At 42.1% G+C, this 21,830-nt stretch overlaps 1 non-coding gene across 1 annotated transcript; it reads right to left on the bottom strand.

Annotated features, from left to right (window-relative positions):
* Window positions 1-3,738: 3,738 nt before the first annotated feature.
* Window positions 3,739-3,810, bottom strand: trnah-gug (transfer RNA histidin (anticodon GUG)). Its single transcript has one exon. It is a non-coding gene; the product is annotated as a tRNA-His (tRNA).
* Window positions 3,811-21,830: the final 18,020 nt, after the last annotated feature.

Genomic DNA, 21,830 nt, shown 5'->3' with positions numbered 1-21,830 from the left:
TTATCTCAAATGTTAATAGTTTAGCAAGTCCACTGACCCGAGATTTTGAAGAGCCATTGAATGTTTCTGAGTCCGTTAATGTTCCCAATCGTTTGCTCAATGTTTTAATCTGAAGTCACGTGCAGAACATTATTATCCGTTTCCCACAGGACTAAACGAACCACACGAAGGTAGAGGATGAGTATCCGAGAGTGACAGAAATGAAGGAGACTTTTTGTCCCATCATGACTCAGCCGGCTTTGTGAAAATGCTATAAAATTAGACCCACTCCCTAGACTTTCAACATAGTCCTGCAATTCATTCCTATCAAATGTTATCCAATTAACGTTTGATGGCAAGCATTTCAAGAAAATGTGATCATTCGCTACAATGTACATTCCTTGAAGGAATAATAACACAAAACTAAAAATGTTCCAATCGTGGCTATCAAGAGAAATTAAAGATCGTATTATTTCAATGGAGAGATTAATAATATTGCCAAAAAGAGTAGTAAGCCTGAACATAAGGGGCTTTTTATAATTTAAAAAGCTGTGTGCTTTCAGTCCCGGATCACGCTGTGTCTGTTTAAAAGGGATCTGTTGTAAGTCCTGGGCCATTCTGTGTCTGTTAAAAAGAGATGTGCTGTCAGTCCCGGATCATGCTGTGTCTGTTTAAAAGGGTTGTGCTCTCAGTCCCGGATCATTCTGTGTCTGTCGAAATGGGATGTGCTATCTGTCCTGGATCTTTCTTTGCCTTTTTAAAATGGATATTTTCTCTGTCCCGGGTCATTCTGTGCCTGTGTAGAAGGGAAGTGCTCTCAATCCGGGATCATTTTGTGTGTGTGTAAAAGGGATATTCTCTGTCCCGGATCATTCTGTGCCTGTTTTAATGGGATGTGCTGTCTATCCTGGATCTTTCTTTGCCTGTTTAAAAGGGATATATTCTCTGTCCCGGATCATTCTGTGTATGCGTAAAATGAATGTGCCCTCTGTCACTAATCATTCTGTGTGTGTGTAAAAGGAAAATGCTCTCAGTCCTGGATCATTCTATATGTGTGTAAAATGGATGTTCTCTCAGTCCCGGATCATTCTGTGTGTGTGTAAAAGGGATATTCTCTCAGTCCCGGATCATTCTATGTGTGTGTAAAAGGGATATTCTCTCAGTCCCGGATCATTCTGTGTGTGTGTAAAAGGGATATTCTCTCAGTCCCGGATCATTCTATGTGTGTGTAAAAAGGATATTCTCTCAGACCCGGATCATTCTGTGTGTGTGTAAAATGGATATTCTCTCAGTCCTGGATCATTCTATGTTTGTGTAAAAAGGATATTCTCTCAGTCCCGGATCATTCTGTGTGTGTGTAAAATGGATATTCTCTCTGTCCCGGATCATTCTATGTGTGTGTAAAAGGGATATGCTCTCAGTCCGGGATCATTCTATGTGTGTGTAAAAGGGATATTATCTCAGTCCTGGATCATTCTGTGTGTGTGTAAAAGGGATAATCTCTCAGTCCGGCATCATTCTCTGTGTGTGTAAAAGGGATATTCTCTCAGTCCCGGATCATTCTGTGTGTGTGTCAAAGGGATATTCTCTCAGTCCTGGATAATTCTATGTATGTGTAAAAGGGATATTCTCTCAGTCCGGTATCATTCTATGTGTGTGTAAAAGGGATATTCTCTCAGTCCGGTATCATTCTATGTGTGTGTAAAAGGGATATTATTTCAGTCCTGGATCATTCTGTGTGTGTGTAAAAGGGATAATCTCTCAGTCCGGCATCATTCTCTGTGTGTGTAAAAGGGATATTCTCTCAGTCCTGGATCATTCTGTGTGTGTAAAAGGGATATTCTCTCAGTCCTGGATCATTCTATGTGTGTGTAAAAGGGATATTCTCTCAGTCCCGGATCATTCTATGTGTGTGTAAAAGGGATATTCTCTCAGCCCCGGAACATTCTGTGTGTGTGTAAAAGGGATATTCTCTCAGTCCGGGATCATTCTATGTGTGTGTAAAAGGGATATTCTCTCAGTCCCGGATCATTCTGTGTGTGTGTAAAAGGGATGTTCTCTCAGTCCCGGATCATTCTGTGTGTGTATAAAAGGGATATTGTCTCAGTCCGGGATCATTATGTGTGTGTGTAGAATGGGTATGCTCTCAGTCCGGGATCATTCTATGTTTGTGTCTGTTTCAATGGAGCGCGATTACAGTTGTGATTACCGAATATTTAATGTGATGTAATCGAAAGCACATGTTGTTTACCTGCGTATGTGCGGACCCACTTTGCAATGCTTCTGTTCAGTAATTCAATATATGTTTATCTTTACGTGAAACATTTTTTTATCATAATAGTGGCTCTGAAAAAGTTCACAATTCTCTTTACACCAATGCATATTATCGAATCATTGCATTTCATAGAATAGAAGGAGGCCATTCCGGCCCATCGTTTCCACGTTTGCCGAACAAGAGCTAACGAGCCTCATCCGACTTTCCAGCTCTTGTTCCGAAATCTTGTAGCTAACGACACTTTAAGGGCAAATCCAAGTAATTTTTTGAAACGTGGGCAGGGAATCTGCCTCGACTATCCTTTCAGCGGTGTGCTACTGAACCCTTTGTGTGAAAAATAATCCCCACAAATCACCTCTAAGCCTCCTATCAATTACAATAAATCCATGCCTCCTCTTTGTTGAATGCACTGCTAATGGAAATAGGTCCGCCCTTAAACCTCTACCTAGTCCACTTACAATTGTATATGCATGAATATCGTCTCTCCTCAGCCTCCTCTTTTCCACAGACAACTAACACAGCCTATCTAATCTTTCCTCGCAGCTCAAGTTCTCTGGTCCAGGCATCATTCTCGTAAATCTCCTCTGTATTCTCTCCAATGCAATTACATATTTCCTGTAATGTGCTGAAACAGGACTCTAGTGGTGGCCTAACTAGTGTTGTATGTAGTTCAAGCATAACCCCCCTGCTCTTGAATACTATGCATCCACTGGTAAAAGCAAGTATTACATATGCCTTATCAACCACGTTCTCGACCAGGCCTGCAACGTTCATGGACCTGTGGACCTGCACTCCAAGGTCCATTGGTTCCACTACACATCTTAGTTTTCTACAATTTATTGTGTATTCTCTTGCCTTATTTTCCCATTAAAGTATATATGAGTAATTTGAGACATGTCATGAGCTGAGTGTAGCAAGCTAGGGAAAAAAGGTGAATTTGTATAAGATTTTTCAGTGATTGACAAAAGAACCACATGCATCAAATATTTAACACACTACCAACGAGGATGGGACCGGACCCACGTGTGCAGAATACAATGGATTCATTTTCCATCGCGTTATCAAGTCGCTCACCTAGTGTCGCAACACGATCAGCCAACCTGTTCATTATTTTTGCATCCAAACAGAAGTCACCTGTGACAACGTGACTTCGCCGCTGGTCCTGCCAGTGCACCCAAATCGACAATATTGAAAATGTACAATCAGCTTCTGTAAGCAAAGGGCCTTCCGTTAGTTCAAGTGAGCGACTTTCTGAAATGGTCGGTTTTGAGACAGATTCAGAACGGAAAAAAAGATGTTTCGCCCGGTGAGTTAATGTGAGTTGATTGTGGAAGGTAGAAAAAGCTGGGAGAAGAGATGGGTTTGAAGGAGTAAATATGTTTCCAACGCTAAAAACGTAATATCTGTTTCATTTAGTAAGGATAGATGTTTGGCTGTGTTCTATCAGCAGGTGCTGTAGTGAATAAAATAAATAAAGCGAGATGTGCCATGACTCGGATTCGAACCGAGGTTGCTGCGGCCACAACACAGAGTACTAACCACTATACGATCACGGCGCCACACATCAGCTACAACGGTTTTCTGTTGACTGCAGCAAAGTTACACACGGCGCTGGTCAGAAAATATATAGTTTTTTGATGAGGCCAAATTCGACCCCGTCCGAAATTATAGCAGCAGTGGTATGCGACCAAGGCCACGCACTGAATAGGGCCTTAATCCAGAATGGGAACTAGTGCAACCCCAGTTACGTTAAAAACGATTGCAGCTCTTTCCCATGGCAAGAAACTCACCCTTTGTGAATCATGAAGATAGTAAGTGCCAGCCCCGCTGTGAGTCAAACCGAGAATCTTTTGTTTACCAGATAGGCGCTTTGACTCGTTGAGCCACAGAGTCAAACCACGCCTTTGGTCTAGCGCCTCCAATCACTCATATCTATCAGCCACCTGTCACTTCCATTTAGAGTTTGAGTCCATTTTGTATTTAAGCATCTCTCTTGTCTATTCCGCCATGTGTGCCAATGCTGCCTGTATCTCTCGCTGCATTTATCTCGATGTCAATTTGTGCGTTGATTCTGAATGGATACCTATGTTTGTCTCTAACGTGAAATAAATGAAGGACGCAGACAATTCCTCCTCTGACACCAGGGAACTAAGGAGCCAACATTTATAACAAGATATTCTTTATTGTGATCCAGAAAATACAATATTCCAACTTGAACGATTTAGATTCAGTTCTGTGCGAACGAGATTATGACGCCAACGTGTTTCCAATAAGGCATCTTTTAATTCGATGTCCGAAGCAGTCCCATTTCACAACAACGAGATTCATAACAATAAACATGGAAGCATGCAGTGAAACTATATTTGCAGAAAGAGTTGTGAGACTGCAGAATGCACTGGCTCAGAGCAGCAGACTTAAAACAAGGTTTAAAAACATGCAGCGTGTGGGATGAAGGGGCGAGAGAGGCAAGAGAACCACAGGAAAGTCGGGGGAGTTCTTCTCTGACGACAGCATCATTGCGAGTGGCATGGTTATTTTGCTGTTAAATATGAATAAAATGCAACGTGTATTTGCAGCTGGTTCTGTTTCTGTCCTGTTACGGTCATATGAAAATAGAAACAGGAGGTGGCTATTCAACCTCTCAAGCTTGCTCCGACATTTAATTAGATCAGGGATGGTCTGTGCGATGATTCCATACACCTTCATAACCTTGTCGAACAACAATCTATCAATCACTAGTTTGAAATTGTCAATCGACCCCCAGCATCAACGATTATTAGGGGAGGAAGTTCCTAGATTTCCCTAACTTCTGTGAGCAAATCGATTCCTTTCATCATCCTTGGACAGGTTTTTATTTCATTTTACGTGTAGCTCCCATTGAATTGGACATTCCCACTACGGAAAATATTTCTCTCTATCTTTCACCTATTTGTTTGCAACTCTGACTGAACTCCACACCCCAGAACATTACCTGTTCCCCTGATGCTGTCCCTCGAATTTGTATGTTGAGATCATGCCACTTTCTCTGATGATTCTCTGCGCCCTATCTCGACAATTGGATTAGTTGTCGATCATTGGCAGCAGGCGGCAGAAGTGAGCGGGATATGGAACCTGACAGAGAATGCTGCTTCACATGGTTGCCTTATATCCCGCGGGAGCTGGCGGGGATTGGAAAACCTTCATGTGTCACAAAGTTAGAATTAAGGAAGCGATGTCTCAAAGTGCCACTATGTAGAACTTGTGCCTCAACGTGTGGGGGTATTTGAGACACAACAGGATTGTATCCGTCTGACTCCAGATTATAAGACTGCGTGATCGTATCACACCTGTATCGCGGCGGCTTTTAAAGAAGATGTCCTTCCGAATAAATCAAAACTCTTCACAGTAAACAGTCATTTTTTCACGTTTAGAAAACGGGTTTCTCGGACCAATGTGCCTGGTTCTCTCATTAATGCGTTGCTAAAAACACAGAGGTTAAATGTTGCAGAGATACCTTCAAAACATATCAAATCTTACATTCACTAACATGAAGCACAAAGTCAGTAATTCAGAAACGTATACTCTATTCGGCTCTGTGTCGCAATCTGTAGCACATTAGATTTCTTGCTAAACTTCAAACAATCATTCAAAGGTTGTGGGTTCGCGTTCGACCCGTGTTGTTACTTAATCATGTTTCGGTGAGGAACCTTTGCAGCACACCTACAACTCATTCATTGCTGTGGGTCATTGAATTGGAATTGCCGGAATAGCGCAGTTGGCAGCGCGTTTTGCTAAAGACGTAAAGTTTGCGGGCTTCGGAAGTTTTTAGTTATTTTGTGTCTCTTTCATTGGTCCGATTCTCGAAACAGTGCGGCCGGAAAGAAGACATATGAGGTTTTGCTCCACATGTTCACTTCCGGTGTCCTAAACACCAAACCCTGCCTAAAATTTGAGCCGATAACCTTTGAATGTGTCTATATAATAGAATTATATAAATGGTCAATGCAATACCCATTGCGCCACAAAGCCGCTCCCAAGCCCTAACACCTCAACGGTTTTAATTTGTTTCTTGCAGCACAATTGCCAACATCTGCCTAATTGTTCAAATCAAAAAAACGCCGAAAAACCTATAAATGGCAGTGGTAGTCTGAGGAGTCGGGTTGCTCACAGCGAGCGGGGCGGTTTTTCCGCTCCCGTCAAACTTCATTTCCCACTTCTAAGTGATCGCTTGCAAAAGGGTTTCGGAGATTTAAATATCAGTTCTGAGGAAACAAAAGGTTTTGGGAGAGACCTGGAATATTGATGTACTTCAAGAAGGCATGCTGGGACGGCTGACCTATTCCAAAGTTATTCTGCAGATTGCCTGGAAGTTTCAGAAAAGGAGGCCTCGAGAAAATGTCGATTACCATCACCTTCTCAAGGACAATGAGAGATGGGCAATAAGTGCTGACCTTGCCAGCGATACCCACATCCCAGGAATGAATTAAAAAATCAATTTTGCGACGAACGACGCCGATTTCAAAAATAGTTTTTTTTATGAAGAGTTTGTCTCATTCGATACCTTACTAAATTTTCCAGCAATTTTTATTTTTTTCGTTTTAACATTGCAACTCTGAGTTCGTTTAAAAACACCAATATAAAGCAAACTATGACAGCGATGGGTTTCTAACACAACCCTCTCGGGAACTGGAACATAAATCCAGCGCCTTCGACTGCTCAGCCACGCGGCAATGCCAAAGTCAATTCATATGATGCTGGTGATAGATAATTGAAAACTTGCTCTCCCGTTGCTTCATTTGAGTCCAGGCCTTTGCATTGAGAAAGAAGGAAATAAAAGAGCTTCCTGAGCTGTGTTCACGGGTCAAGGTGGCTGACAGGTTAAGGTGATGTGCCGCTAATCGACTGTGTGTGGCTTCCAATTATATCGTTTTTGCATTGAATAATATTGTTATTTGCTTTTTGCTACTCATTCAAGATTCCTCCGTCTGAGTTCCATCCTTGCCGAAGCCGCAGTGGGAGAGTTTTATTTTGCTCCCTTAATCTATTTGTGCAAAACAGCAAAGTCCGAATTCCATCCACAAATTTTAATTCCACGGGGTGATTGGAATTGTAAGACATGAACTACGTGAAGTAGAAATCAAAGTGGAAGTGAGGTCCTGGGAAAATCAATATTTCTCCACCGATGATGCCTGAGCTGCTGAATGTTGCCAGCACTTTCCGTTCATAATTTTGTGCTTTCATTATAGCAGTTTACCAGAGAACTCAAAACTTGCCGCAAGGGCGCAAGTCCTAGCTGAAGGTTTCTGTGCTCTTCTCAAACACAAGTTCTAAATTAACGTTCCTACACACCAGCTGTAAAGTCAGCCATTTCTCCCTGCATTATCCTTCTCCCAGACATTCAAAATAGACTTTGCTCACGGTATCGTGGAGTCTCATAATTTCCTATTGTGGATTCTGAGAGCAAGGGGATCTCAGAGGATCTTTGGCAATTGAAGGGTTTCTGAAATTGTGTCATGTGATTATGACGGTTCTCAGTAGATATCAGAGATAACTGACTCTCAAAATATTTTGGAGAAATTAAGGGACCTCAGAGAATATCAGAGCGGGTAATCCACACTTAGTAGGTATCAGAGATAGTAAGGGAAGCTCAGGATGTATTAATGACGCTAAGGAGGTATTGGAGTGAGTAAGGCTAGCTCGGGATCTAGCAGAGAGTGTATGTGAAACATTTGATGCTTCAGAAAGTCTAATGTAACTTGAGTAGTTATCTTCTGAACATCACATTTTATAAATATAAGCATGGTTAATTAAAGCAAACGTTGAAATCGAATGTCACAGATAGTTTGCCGTCTCCCACTTCGGGGATATGAGATGGTCGATTCAGGCCAGACTGAACATTTGAAGCGCTCAAAAATACATTGATAACTAACACAGATCCTCCAGCCCAATGCATTAAATAACAATATAGATACCGTTAATTACATTCGAATAATCAGAGACGCAAAAACCGTTGCATTTAACACAATAACAACTCACAAAAAGATGTGAATCTAAATTGGAGACACTCAAGTGTAATTAAAAAAATCACAGGTAATTGATTGTTGTAACAGAATTTTAATTGAGTTTTTTTTTTAACCATGCTGTAAATATGAAAGTTTATGTGAACTTTCTTCAAAAGCCGCTGTAGATTTCTGTGGAATGATTTAACTCCTATCCGATAATTTATGATGTTGATTACTGCAACATTTGAGACCAATGGATTGATTCTTAACAGAATGATCTTAAATAAAGTCGCTTCCAAAGCTATGCAAAGTTGGCAAAAGTTGATAGGTAAAATAGATTAAAGTGTAAGAATGTTGATGAGCAATGGCGGATATTTAAGTTGATATTTCCTAACTCTCCACAACAATATATTCCAGTCAGAAGGAAAGACATTAAGAGAAGGGAGAAGCAACCGTGGCAAATTAACGAAGTAAAGGATGGTATCAAATTTAAAACAATGGCATACAATGTAGGCAAGGTTAGTGGAAGGCCAGATTATTTAAAAATAACAGCAAAGGACGACTGAAAAAGTAATAGAGTGAACATGGATTATGAGAGTAAAGAAACAAGAAATATATAAACAGATATTAAGAGATTCTACAGTTATATAAAAATGAAGAGAATTGCGCAAGAGGTTGAGACCAGGAAATAAATAATGGGGAGCAGGAAAATGGGAGAGACTTTGAACACATATTTTGTACCGGTATTCACGGTAGAAGACACTAAGAATATCCCAATAATAGATAATTAAGGGCCTATATTGAGGAGTAAATTAATACATTCACTATCACTGAAGAAAATGAGTTCAGTAAAATAATGGAACTAAAGCCAGCCACGTCTATTGGAGCTGATTGTCTGCAGCCTCGGGTCTTAAAAGAAGATGCTGCAGAGATATTGTTTGCAATCTACCAAAATTCACTGGCGTCTGGAGAGATCCCAGCTGATTGGAAACCTGAAAATGTTTAGTCCCCATATAAAAAAGAAGGGAGGCAAACAGCAGGAAACTATAGACCAGTTAACCTAATATCTGTCGTTGGAAAATTGAGGAATTCATTATAAAGGAAGCAGTACCAGCACAGTTGCAAATTAATAATGCAGTCAAACAGAGTCAGCCTAGTTTTATGAATGGGAAATCATGTTTGACAAATTTTCCTGAGTTATCTGCGGATGTACGAGCAGGTTGTTTTAGGGGAATCGGTGGTTGAGGTATATTTGGATTTACAGAAGGCATTCAATAAGATGCCAAGTAAAATGGTACTGCGAAAGATAATAGCTCAGGTGTTGGAGGTAACATATTAGCATGGATAGAAGATTGGCTAAATAACAGAAACAGAGAGTGACTATAAATGAGTCATTATCCGCTTGCAAACAGTGACTCGTGAGGTGCCACAGGGATCAGTGCTAGGGCCTCAACTATTTACAATCTAATCAATGACTTGGATGAAGGGACCGAGTGTAATTTAGCGAAGTTTGCTGATGAAGCACAGATGGGTTGGAAAGCAAGTTCTGAAAATTAAACAAGAAATTTGCAAAGGCTTATACATAGGCGAAGTAAACATTTGGCAGAAGCAATAAAATGCGTGAAATTGTGAAGTTATCCATTTGTCAGAAAACATAACAAAGCAAATTATTACTTAAATGGAGAGAGATTACAAAATGCTGCAGTACATAAGGACCTTATGGTCCCTGTGCATGAAACAGAACAAAACAGTATGCACAAGAGCAAGTAATCAGTAATGCTATCCTTTATTGTAAGGGGGATGGAGTATAAAAGCAGAGAAGTCCTGTTACAACTGTACAGGGTAGTGGTGAGACCGCACATAGCATAGTACTGCTTACAGTTGTGTTCACCTTATTAAAACATTTCATAGAAGGAGCACTTGGATGATTCCTGCAATAAAGGGGTTGGCTTATGATAAAATGGTGAGCAGATTTCGCCTATTCTCATTGGAATTTATAAGAAAGAGAGGTGATCCTATTTAAATAAATAAGATAATGAGGGGACTCACTCAATACGGTAGTTGCTGATAGGACGTTTCCACTAGTTGGGGAATCTAGAACTAGGGGGCATATTTTAAGAATAAGGATTCACCCATTTCGAACAGATCAGCAGAACTTTCTTCTCTCAGAGGGTCGGATATCTGTGGAATTAGCTGCCCCAAAGAGCTGTGGAGGCTGAGTCATTGAATAAATTTAAGGTGGAGATAGACAGTCTTTTGGACGATTAGTTAGTGAAGCGTTACGTGCACCCAGCAGGGAAGTGGAACTGAGTCCTAGATTTGATCAGCCTTGAACTTATTGAATGGCAGTGCAGGCTCCCAGGGGGCAAATGGCCTAATCCTGCTCCTATTTCTTATGTTTTTATTCCACTGGCCCTATTCTGCTGACCCCAACACAATGCTTACGTAGAACTATTAAAGCAAACCTGCCGTGGATGCAAGGCGACATCGTTTCCTGGAAGGTATAAATCAACTGCGCCGAAAATGCAGAAACTACATAAAAACATTCTATACAAGGTATTGTTTATATGTCAAATGTAAGATTCGAAACCACGTCTCCAGAAGAGACGACAATCTGACTGGAGAGCCTTAAACCGCTCAGCATTCCTGAGTTCATCATCCATACATCATTGTCCCTGGATTTACCCTCGAGGTAAATAAAACCTATCATTCACTTCGCTAACTGTTGCTGGAAGGCCGAATGGCTTTTGGTTTTATGAACCGCAGTGGTCACAGCACAGATCGCTGTAGAACAGCACCTCCCATGGTTTACTACAATTACACCCTACAGTGTGTTTACTAATATATAACTAGCTGGCTATCCATTCTTCCATTTCCTTACTTTCTATCATAGTTTTGCTGCATCTGTCTTTAAAGGGACACCATTTTCTCTTGCCTCTCCTATTCTATTAATATACTCAAATAAACATTTGTTGCTAACTTGTATATTCCTTGCACGTTATTTGACATCTACTTTTATTACATTTGGCATCCCTTCAGCTTGGTCTTACTTTGAGTTAAAAACGTGGTTTCTGACTCCATTATGCCTCTTAAAAACAGTAACAATTGTAATCATATTACCTGCATTATTAGCAAGACGTTCAGTTGATAATTTATTCGGGTCGATTGTTCATCGTCAAATCTAATTTGACAGTTTCCTTTTTCGGCTCCAATACCTATTGTAGAAACTGTCCCATCGACATTAAGAAATTCATTGCTTTTCCTGCTTTAACTTTTCTGCTTTTCTCAGGCTGTGAAATAAGCATCTCCCATTAACATGAAATAAGTTTGTCGTGGAGCAATTGTAATATAAATGTGCTACTGACTTAGCACTATTATGAGGGATAAAGTAAATGTTTAGGTAATTGAGTTAGGCTAAATGAAGACGAAGTGCCGGCATCTGAAAGGATAGTTGTCGACGATGGCGGGTTATGGAGTGAAGAACAGGTTAAAACATCGAGTAAAATGGGGTTTGAGGATAGAAAGGAGAATTTAAGAGTGAAGGACAGTTTATCGGGGTGGTTGTGGCTAGTAGAGTCCCATGTTTTCAGTCCTGTTGACTGTGTGTATTGATGAATGGAATATAGACTGAATGTATCAAGATATAGAGCGGTTATCGCCGAAAATTGTAGTCAAAACCAAACTGTCAAACACGAAAACTGAGAGAGCAAAAAGTAACAATTTACCTTAAAATCAACAGTGAATTTCTATCTTAGTTAAAAATTGTGAAAAATGTGACAAATGTACATATACACTTACACAATTTATATCTAAATATTCGACTCATATATACACACCGAATATTTATTTTACAACAGCGCACTCCTACATACCGACCTCGTTTATATCTAGCCCATGTTCTGATTGCAGTTTTGACACAAGGCCACACATTGACCTTTTGCAATTTCCAGATTCTGTCCGTCCTGTTTCGCATATTCATCATTGGATGTGGTACAGTCCTTGAAATACTCAAAGTCTAAACAATGATCGTTTAACTGTTTCCAGATACAGTCGGTCCTGATTTGCATTGTAGGATCGGATATGCTGCAGCCCGCTGAAAACAGGAGGTTAAACCGAGCAAGATTTCTGTTCTGATGGTGAATGCTGCTTCTGACGGATTTCTTGGTGTCCTGCCGGTGGTGGGGATTGGAAAGCTCTTGTGTCACACTGAGTAAAACTGGAAGTCACCAATATAAGGAAGTCGCTCATGAATCCAATAGGGAGATCAGGAGAAAGAGAGGTTAAAATGTGGAACCAGCTAAAACAGGGAGTAGTTGAGGTGAATAGCAGATAGGCATTTAATGAGGAACTGGATACGAACATGAGCGACATGGCAATCGAAGGATATGCTGCTAGACTTAGATTAAGCTGAATTGGAGAACGATCCTGTGGAGCACAAACGCCTGAAAAGGCCAATTGAGGAGAATGGCCTCTTCATGTCCTGTACAGCAGATGCAATATATCTGAATACTTCATAGATCCGTAGCTGCTTTCGGCTCCAAAACAAAATGCAATTATTTTCACGAAAGCCTGTTACTAATCTTATGTCCTTGACTCCCGACGTCTCAGGTGCAAGGAGCAAAATCCTCCACAACCCACCGCCTCCCCCGCACCTCCGAAACTTCCAACATTTATCAATTCTACCGGAGCACTTATCGCGGGAGCAGCAATTCCTTCATTTTGCGATTTTGAAATAGGACAGTGACACTAATCTGTTTCTTTCATTGAACATGTGTTTCGCTAATCTGCCGGTATTAGGGAGAGAGAGAAAGAGAGAGAGAGAGAGAGAGAGAGAGAGAGAGAGAGAGAGAGAAGGACGCAAGGAGAGAGATAGTCCGAGGGGATGAGATGGACAAAGAGAGAGGCAGAGACAGAAAGAGATTGGAACAAAGAGAGACAGAGAGAGCGAGAGGGAGGGGCAAAGACAGAGAAAGAAAAAAAGGGAGAGGGACAAGGAGAGACAGAGAGAGCGAGAGAGAGGGACAAAGGCAGAGGCAGAGACAGAAAGGGAGAGGGACAAGGAGAGACATAACGAGCGAGAGATGGGCGAAAGTCAGTGACAGAGGCAGATAGCGAGAGGGAGAAGGAGAGACAGAGAGAGTGAGAGAGAGGGCCAAAGGTAGAGACAGAGACAGGAAGGGAGAGGGAGAACGAGAGACAGAGAGAGCGAGAGAGAGGGCCAAAGACAGAGTCAGAAAGGGAGAGGGACAAAGAGAGACACAGAGAGCGAGAGAGAGGGCCACAGACAGACACAGAGACAGAAAGGGCGCGGGGCAGGAGAGACAGAGAGAGCGAGAGAGAGGTCCAAAGACAGAGGCAGAGACAGAAAGGGAGAGGGACAAGGAGAGAGAGAGAGAGCGAGAGAGAGGGCCACAGACAGAGTCAGAGACAGAAAGGGAGAGGGACAAGGAGAGACATAGCGAGCGAGAGATGGGCGAAAGACAGTGACAGAGGCAGATAGCGAGAGGGAGAAGGAGAGACAGAGAGAGTGAGAGAGAGGGCCAAAGGTAGAGACAAAGACAGAAAGGGAGAGGGACAACGAGAGACAGAGAGAGCGAGAGAGAGGGCCAAAGACAGAGTCAGAAAGGGAGAGGGACAAAGAGAGACACAGAGAGCGAGAGAGAGGGCCACAGACAGACACAGAGACAGAAAGGGAGCGGGGCAGGAGAGACAGAGAGAGCGAGAGAGAGGTCCAAAGACAGAGGCAGAGACAGAAAGGGAGAGGGACAAGGAGAGAGAGAGAGAGCGAGAGAGAGGGCCACAGACAGAGTCAGAGACAGAAAGGGAGCGGGACAAGGAGAGACAGAGAGAGCGTGAGAGAGGGCCAAAGACAGAGACAGAGACAGAAAGGGAGAGGGATAAGGAGAGAGAGAGAGAGCGAGAGAGGGCCAAGGACAGAGACAGAGACAGAAAGGGAGAGCGACAAGGAGAGTCAGTGAAAGCGAGAGAGTGGGACAATAATACAAACAGAGACAGAAAGGGAGAGGGACAAGGAGAGTCAGAGAGAGCGAGAGAGAGAGAGCCAAAGACAGAGACAGAGACAGAAAGGGAGAGGGACAAAGAGAGAGACAAACATCCTTATCAACCTATCTAATTGTTATCCCTCGCAGTTAGTAAATATGATGAACCAAATGACTTACATTTTGTCGCGCCTTTCAGGATTCGAAACGTGAAAAAAAGTAATTGTGTTGGAACTTCGTGTTCCTACCCAGGATTGGGGAAAATATAGCAAATTCACGGCAGTTTCTTTCTGTCTATTTCTCTCTCTCTCCCTCACTCCCTCTCGCTCGGCCCACACCGTCCCGCCTCCCTCGCTCGCTCTCGCTCTCTCTCGCTTTCTGTCCGTTTGTTTTTCTCTCACGCACCATCACTCTTTCTCTTTCTCTCCCTCCTTCTTTCTCTCTCTCTCTCTCTCTCTCTCTCTCTCTCTCTCTCTCTCTCTCTCTCTCTCTCTCTCTCTCTCGCTCTATCCCTTTCCGCCTCTTTGTCATCCTCACTCTCCCTTGCCCTATCCCTCATCCCTCTGTCTATTTGTTTCCTCTCACTCACCCTCATTCTCTCATTTTCTCTCACTCTATATCCCCCTCCATCACTATCCCTCTCTCTCTCTCTCTCACTCTTTCTCTCTGTTTCTCTCTCTCTCTGTCTGTTTCGTGTCCTTCGTATCCAGGATAAACTCTATGAACGTCTCTTCAAGTCTATCCTGACCAATTAATTTTATCCAGAAGCTATGAAGGTTAAAAGTCCCTATAATTATTGCCGTGTCTTTTTTACAAGCCTCCATTATTTCTTGATTTATACTCCGTCCAACCGTGCAGCTGCTCTTTGGGGGTCGATGGACTACGCACAACAGCGAATTTTCCCCGTTATTATTTCTTATCTCCCCCCAAACTGATTCAATCTCTTGATCCTCAGAGCCAATATCGTTTCTCACGAACGCACTGATCCCATCTTTTATTAACAGTGTTACCCCACCTCCTTTTCCTTTTTCTGTGTCCCTCCGAAATGTCAATATTTAGTTTCCAGTCCTGGTCACGTTGCAACTACGTCTATGTAATGACTATCAGATCATACTCATTTGTATCTATTTGTGCCGTCAACTCATCTGTTGTGTTACGAATGCAACGTGCATTTCGACAAAATTCTTTTAAAATTTGTTTTTTTACCCTTTTTTCCTGCTTGTTTCCTCTGTCCTACAAATTCACTTTGTACCTTTTTGCTTTTTAATTCAAACTCTACTATTCTCCCGATTGAATCTATTCTAAGGTTCCCATCTCCTGCCATACTAGTTTAAATCCTCCCCAACAGCACGAGCAAGCACCGCCTCCCCCCGGCCCACCGCAATGCGAGGTTATTAATTTTGGCTCTGTTGAGGTGCAAACCGTCCGGCTTGTACAGGTCCCAACTCCGCAAAGAGCAGTCCAAATGTCTCAGGAAATTAAACCCTCCCTCCTGAACCATCTCTCCTGCCATGCATTCACGTGCTCTATCCTCCTATTTCTCAAATCACTAGTTCGTAGCAACTGGAGTATTCCGGACATAACTACCTTTCTGGTCCTACTTTTTAACTTCTCTCGTATTTCCCCAAACTCTGCCTGCAGACCTCACCCCTCTTTCTCCCTATGTCATTGGTAACAGTATGGACAATGACCTCTGGCTGATGACCCTCCTCCATCAGAATGCCCTGCAGCCGCTCGGTGACATCCTTGCCTCCAGGAAATAAAATATTATTCTGGTGTCACGTCTGCGGTGGCAGAAACGCCTGTCTGCTCCCCTGATTATTGAAACCCCGACCAGTATAGCTCTTCCATTCTTCTCTCTCCTCCCCTGTGCACCTGAACCACCTTCGGTGCCGTGGATTTGGATGTGGCTGCAGTCGTCAGAGGCACGATCTCCACACAGGTACTCAGAAGATAATATCTGTTGGCGAGTGAGATGGACTCGGGGGCTCGTGCACTACCTGCCTAGTCCTCCTATTCTGTCTGCTGATCACCCACTCCCTCTCTACCTGCACGCTCTTAAGCTGCGTGATGACCACCTCAAGAAGGGAATTGGATAAATAGTTGATGGCGAACTGTTTGTCGAGCTCTGGGGAAAGTGTCTCATCCCATGTTTCTGTGATGCTACAATCCTCTCTCTCAGTGAGCTTTTTTTTCACCTGTAAACCTCACGGATTTAAATCCCGGCCGTGACGGCAGGAATTTTCTCACATTTATTGTGCTGGTCCTCTTTTTCTCCCTCTATCATTCATTCTATTTCTCTCTGACTCTAACTTTCTTTCCGTGTGTCAGTGTCGCTTTATGTCTATCTCAGTTGCAGTCAATTTGTGTACGCTTTTCTCATTGGGGTTCTGTTTATCCGTCCAAATATGACTTTCTCTCCATCACTCTCTCCATCGCTCCCCATATCAGTTTACTCCATAACTTATGGTTTATGCTTTATGCGCTGGTTTAGTCTGAGATTGCTGATACTTGGTCGATGACGTGCATTTTACATTATTCATTCAAACATGTTCAGTGTTGACGGGAAGATTATATGTTCTGTGGGTTAAAGCAAGGGGGTTTGTTGTCTAGTTACGGACGACCAGTTCAATGCGTTAATTACCTAAGTGCTGTGTTTTGCAGTACAGCTTTTCACCATCCACAGTTTTTACTAGACATATATCCTCCCATGTTTGCAGTGTATGCAGACGTGTAGTTTGCTCTGCATTGAAAGTTCAATTTTAAGTCTCCAAGCGATTTGCCAAATTTGCAAGCAATGCACTGCAGCGTGCCCATGACGAGATCGCCGAGTTGTTAAGGCGTTTGAATTAAAATCCAACTGATGTATGTCTGCGTGGGTTCCAACCCACTGCAAGTAAATGTTCAATTAATTGGTTTGAGAATTAGACTTAATCCTTGTTTGTATGAAAGCGTGGAAGCGGTCCATAATCTCTGCAAATGATATATTTGTAATTCTCCCTTCGAGGCAACGTTTCTTTATTTATAATAGGTGTTTGCCAATTGACTGAACAAAGGAACAGGATTAGGCTATTTCGCCCCTTGTGCCTATTCGCCATTCTGTTAATTCTTGGCTGAGCTCTATCATAACTCCATCCATCTGCATTGGCTCCACGTCATTTTAACCAGTGTCAAGCAAAAGCTATCAATCTAAAATTAACATTTTTAATTGAGCTAGTATATCCTGCTTTTTGTAGAAGATAAATCCATCACCCTTTGCGCGAAGAAGATTTTCCTAACTTCTCTTCCGAATAGCCTGTCTCTAATTTTAACATTATGTCCTCTTGTCGGAAACTCCCCCACGAACGGTGAAAAAAGTTTTATCTCTATCTATCTTAACAATTCATTTCAAAACCTTTAAAATCTCAATAAAATCGCCACTTAATCTTCTATATTCCAGGGAGTACAGGCCAAGTTTATGTAATCTCTCCTCATAATTTAACCCGTGGCATTCTGGTAACATACTGGTGAGTATGAACTGAACACATTCCAATGCAGCCTATCATTTCTAAGGGTCCGTGCCCTTAAGGGGACAAGATATAATGGGTAGAAACAGCTTATTGCCCTTAGCAGAGGGCTCAACAATCAGCAGCCATACATTTATACTGATTGGAGAAGGTTTACAGGAGATGTGATGGGAAATTTCCACACGCAGATAGTTGTGGCTGTGTAAAACGCACTACCTAAAGAGTGGTAGAGGCAGATACGTTTAGCACATTTCAAAAGTATTTGGATGTGCAACTGAAACGCCGTAACGTGCAGGGTTATGGAGCTTAAGGTGGAAAGTGTGATTAGGCTGGGTAACAGTGGCGCGGACAGGATGGGCCGAAAATGCCTCGTTCCATGCTGTAAACTTCTATGAATCCATTATATTCTATAACTTAGAGGACTCCAGATATAGTCTAACTACATCTCTGTTCAGTTGAAGAACAACTTCCATTGCTTTATAGTCTAACCCCTAGTTATAAAGCCTAACATGCCATTAGTTCTTTCGAATATATTCCTAACTTGGTACTGCATTTTAGCGGTATGCGCACTGGGACTGCAAACCACTTTGGAAATCCATCCCTCCGAGCTGTGCTCCATTTAATTACTACTCGGATCTAAACTTTGTGATCTAAAATGGGTGACCATACTATTACCTGTTTGGAATCTATCTGCCACTGAATCGTCCATTCATTTAAACTATCAGTATATCTTTATAAGTATACGCTAACGTCTGTACTAATTACTACATCACCAATATTTGCATCATCGGCAAACTGGGATATCTGGCTGCCTGTTGTGCCTTCTTAATCTTTAAGAAATATAAAATGAAACAATTTCTTTAAAACTGACATTTTAAAACGTGCAATGCTTTGAAGCCCTGATAGGGTCTGTGCGAAGAGGAAGGTAGGATTAAGATTTCAGCTCGATGACTCATTTGACCCTACAAATATACATCATGCAAGTGTGCGATGTTTTCAAACAGCAAAGGCACGAGCTTGCATTCCCGTAGCATCTTTCACGAACGTACGATGACCCAACTGCTCGCCGTTGCTCAGTTTGTGTTCCGACACGAACCCCAGCCTCCAGACATCATTACAGCCTTGGTCCAAATATGGCAAAAAGTGATTAATTCTAAAATGAGGCGAGAGTGATTGCCCTTGACATCAAAGCAGCATTTGGCCGAATGTTTCAACAAGGAGGCTCCTAACGTTGAAGTCATCGCGGGGTTAATCTCCACTGCAGAAGACATACCTAGCCTAAAAGAAGATGATTGTGGGTGTTCGATGCCAATCATCTCAGCCCAGGCTACTCTGCAGGAGTTCATCTTCACCTGCTTCATCAATGATCTGCCGTTCATCGTGAAGTCAGAAGTGGGCATGATCTTTGAAGATTGATTTTTCCAACTCTAGTATCAACTCCGCAGAAAATGAAACAGGAAAAATATTATCTTTCCATTATTGTGGCGTGGTGAAAATCATTGAACTCCTTCTATAACAGCACATTGGTAGTAACATCACCTCAGTGACTGAACCATAAAACCATAGAAATTTACAGCACAGAAGGAAACCATTGAGCCCATCGTGTCCTTGCTAGCAGACAAAGCACGAGATTTTCAGGGTGCGGTGGTCAAGTGGTAAGCTGTCGGTCTCATAAACCATCTGGGCCGATCGAGATTGTATCACGTTAAATGCGACATTTTAAAGCTTTTTCCTTTTTGACGATCAAAACACTTCATAATTTTGAACTTATGTCATAAATCGCCTCTAAACGTTTTCTATTCCAATGAGAAAAATCTTTCTGACAGGTGCTAGTCCGATTATCCCAATATGTATGAAAATTTAAATCTCGTATTAAAACCACACTGTCTTGACGACACGTTTGTCTAATCTCTACGTTTATATATTCTAGTACTTCACAGCTACGACTAGGGGGCCTATGCACAACTCCCACTATTGTCTTCAATCCTTTCCTATCTCTTAATTCTACCCGTAAAGTCTCCACGTCCGGTTTATCTGAAGTTAGATCCTCGCTTAGAACTGAATCATAGAATCATAGTTATTTACAGCATGGAAGAAGGATATTTCGGCTCATCCGGCCAACGCGGCCAACAAAGAGCTATTCAGCAGAATCCCATGTTCCAGCTTTTAGTCCGTAGCCCTGTCGATTATTGCACTTCAAGTGCATATCCAAGCGTGTTTTAAATGTGGTGAGGGTTTCTGCCTCAACCACCATTTCAGGCAGTGAGTTCCAGACTCCCAACTTGCTCTGGTTGAAGAGATTTCCCGCCAAATCACCTTTAAACTTGCTACCAATGACTTTAATACTATGTCCCCTGTTTGTTGACCAATCTGCTCAGAAAAATAGGTCCTTCCTGTCCAGTCTCTCTCTACCCCTCATAATTTTGAACACATCAATAATGTTTCCCCTCAGCTTCCTATATTCCAATGAAAACAAACCCAGCCTACCGCATCATTACTCATAGCTAAAATTCCCCAGTCCAGGGACATTCTCGTAAATCTCTTTTGAACCTTCTCTAGAGCAATTACATCTTTCCTGCAATGACGTCTACGCAGTATTCTAGCTGTCGCCCAAGTAATGTTTTATATAGCTCAAGCATAACTTCACTGCTCTTGTACAATATACCTCGGCGAATAAAGGTAAGTATGCCACATGCCTTCTCAAACAGCACGTTTTCTTTGAAACCTGAAACAGGCAATGATATAAATACTACAACAACAACAACTTGCATTTTTGTTGCGCCTTTAACAGAGTAAGACGTCACACGACGCTCCACAAAAGCTTCAGACAAATCAAATGACACTGAGATGGAGCCACATAAAAGAAAAATTACGGCAGATACCCCGAAGCTTGGTTTTAAGGAGCATCCATTTGGACATCTTTTTGAAACACCCTATGCCAGGAATATTAATCAGTGTTATTTCCTCTAGGTCTGAAATTTGTGAAAAGTTGACTTTTGAATTGGACCCATGGGTGTCGATTTCATACGATTACATAGGATAGTCAATGCAAAAACAGGCTATTCGGCACAACCTGTCAATGTCGTCGTTTGTGGTCCACTGGAGCATCCTCCCCTCTTTCCACATCCAGCACTATAGCACAGCCCTCCAGTCAGTTCTCCCTCATATATTTATCAAACCTTAATTACATGAATCTATAATATTTGATTCAACTACTCTGGTGGTAGCGAGTTCTACATCCGTACAACTCTCTGGATAAAGAAGATTCTTCTTAATTCGCAATTTGATTTGTTGCTAATTTTTTTTAATTGATGGTCTCTAGTAGTGGCGTGGTCAATTAGTTCGTTGCGTGCAATCTTATATTCGTTCATGTAATTCTGCCGAAAAATCAACCATCTATTGCAGTCAATGATCTGAAGTAAAGGAAGGCTGTTTGCTTTAAGAATCTAATGGCACGTTTTCATCATTAACCATCTGGTTGCATGGGCAGAGCAAGCTGTGTCGTGGGCTTTCTTGCACAAAATTTATCTTTGTGCACAAGAAGCAGGAGATTGAAATACTGACAGAAGAATTAGGAACAGGAGTAAGCCATCTAGCCCCTCGAGCCTGCTCCACCACTCAACAAGATCATGGCTGATCTGGCCGTGGACTGAACTCCACTTACCCACCCGCTGCCAATAACCCTTAATTCCCTTATTGGTTAAAAATCTATCTAACTGTGATTTGAATACATTCAATCAGCTAGGCTCAACTGCGTCCCTGGGCAGATAATTTCGCAGATTCACAACCTTCTGGGAGAACAAATTCCTTCTCAACTCGGTGTTAAATTGGCTCCCCCGTATTTTGAGGTTGTGCCCGCAAGTTCTAGTCTCCCCAACCAGTGGAAACAACCTATCTGCCTCTATCTTGTCTATTCCTTTTATTATTTTAAATGTTTCTCTAAGATCACCATTCATCCTTCTGAACTCCAACGAGTAAAGACGCAGTCTATTATCATAAGGTAAACCCCTCCTCTCCGGAATCAGCCCAGTGAATCGTCTCTGTACCCTCTCCAAAGCTAGTATATTCTTCCCTAAGTAAGGTGACCACA

Source organism: Pristiophorus japonicus, unplaced genomic scaffold, assembly GCF_044704955.1.
Source record: "Pristiophorus japonicus isolate sPriJap1 unplaced genomic scaffold, sPriJap1.hap1 HAP1_SCAFFOLD_46, whole genome shotgun sequence".
In the NCBI taxonomy this organism is placed as follows: Eukaryota; Metazoa; Chordata; class Chondrichthyes; family Pristiophoridae; genus Pristiophorus; species Pristiophorus japonicus.
This window is presented reverse-complemented; position numbering and strand designations above follow the sequence as displayed.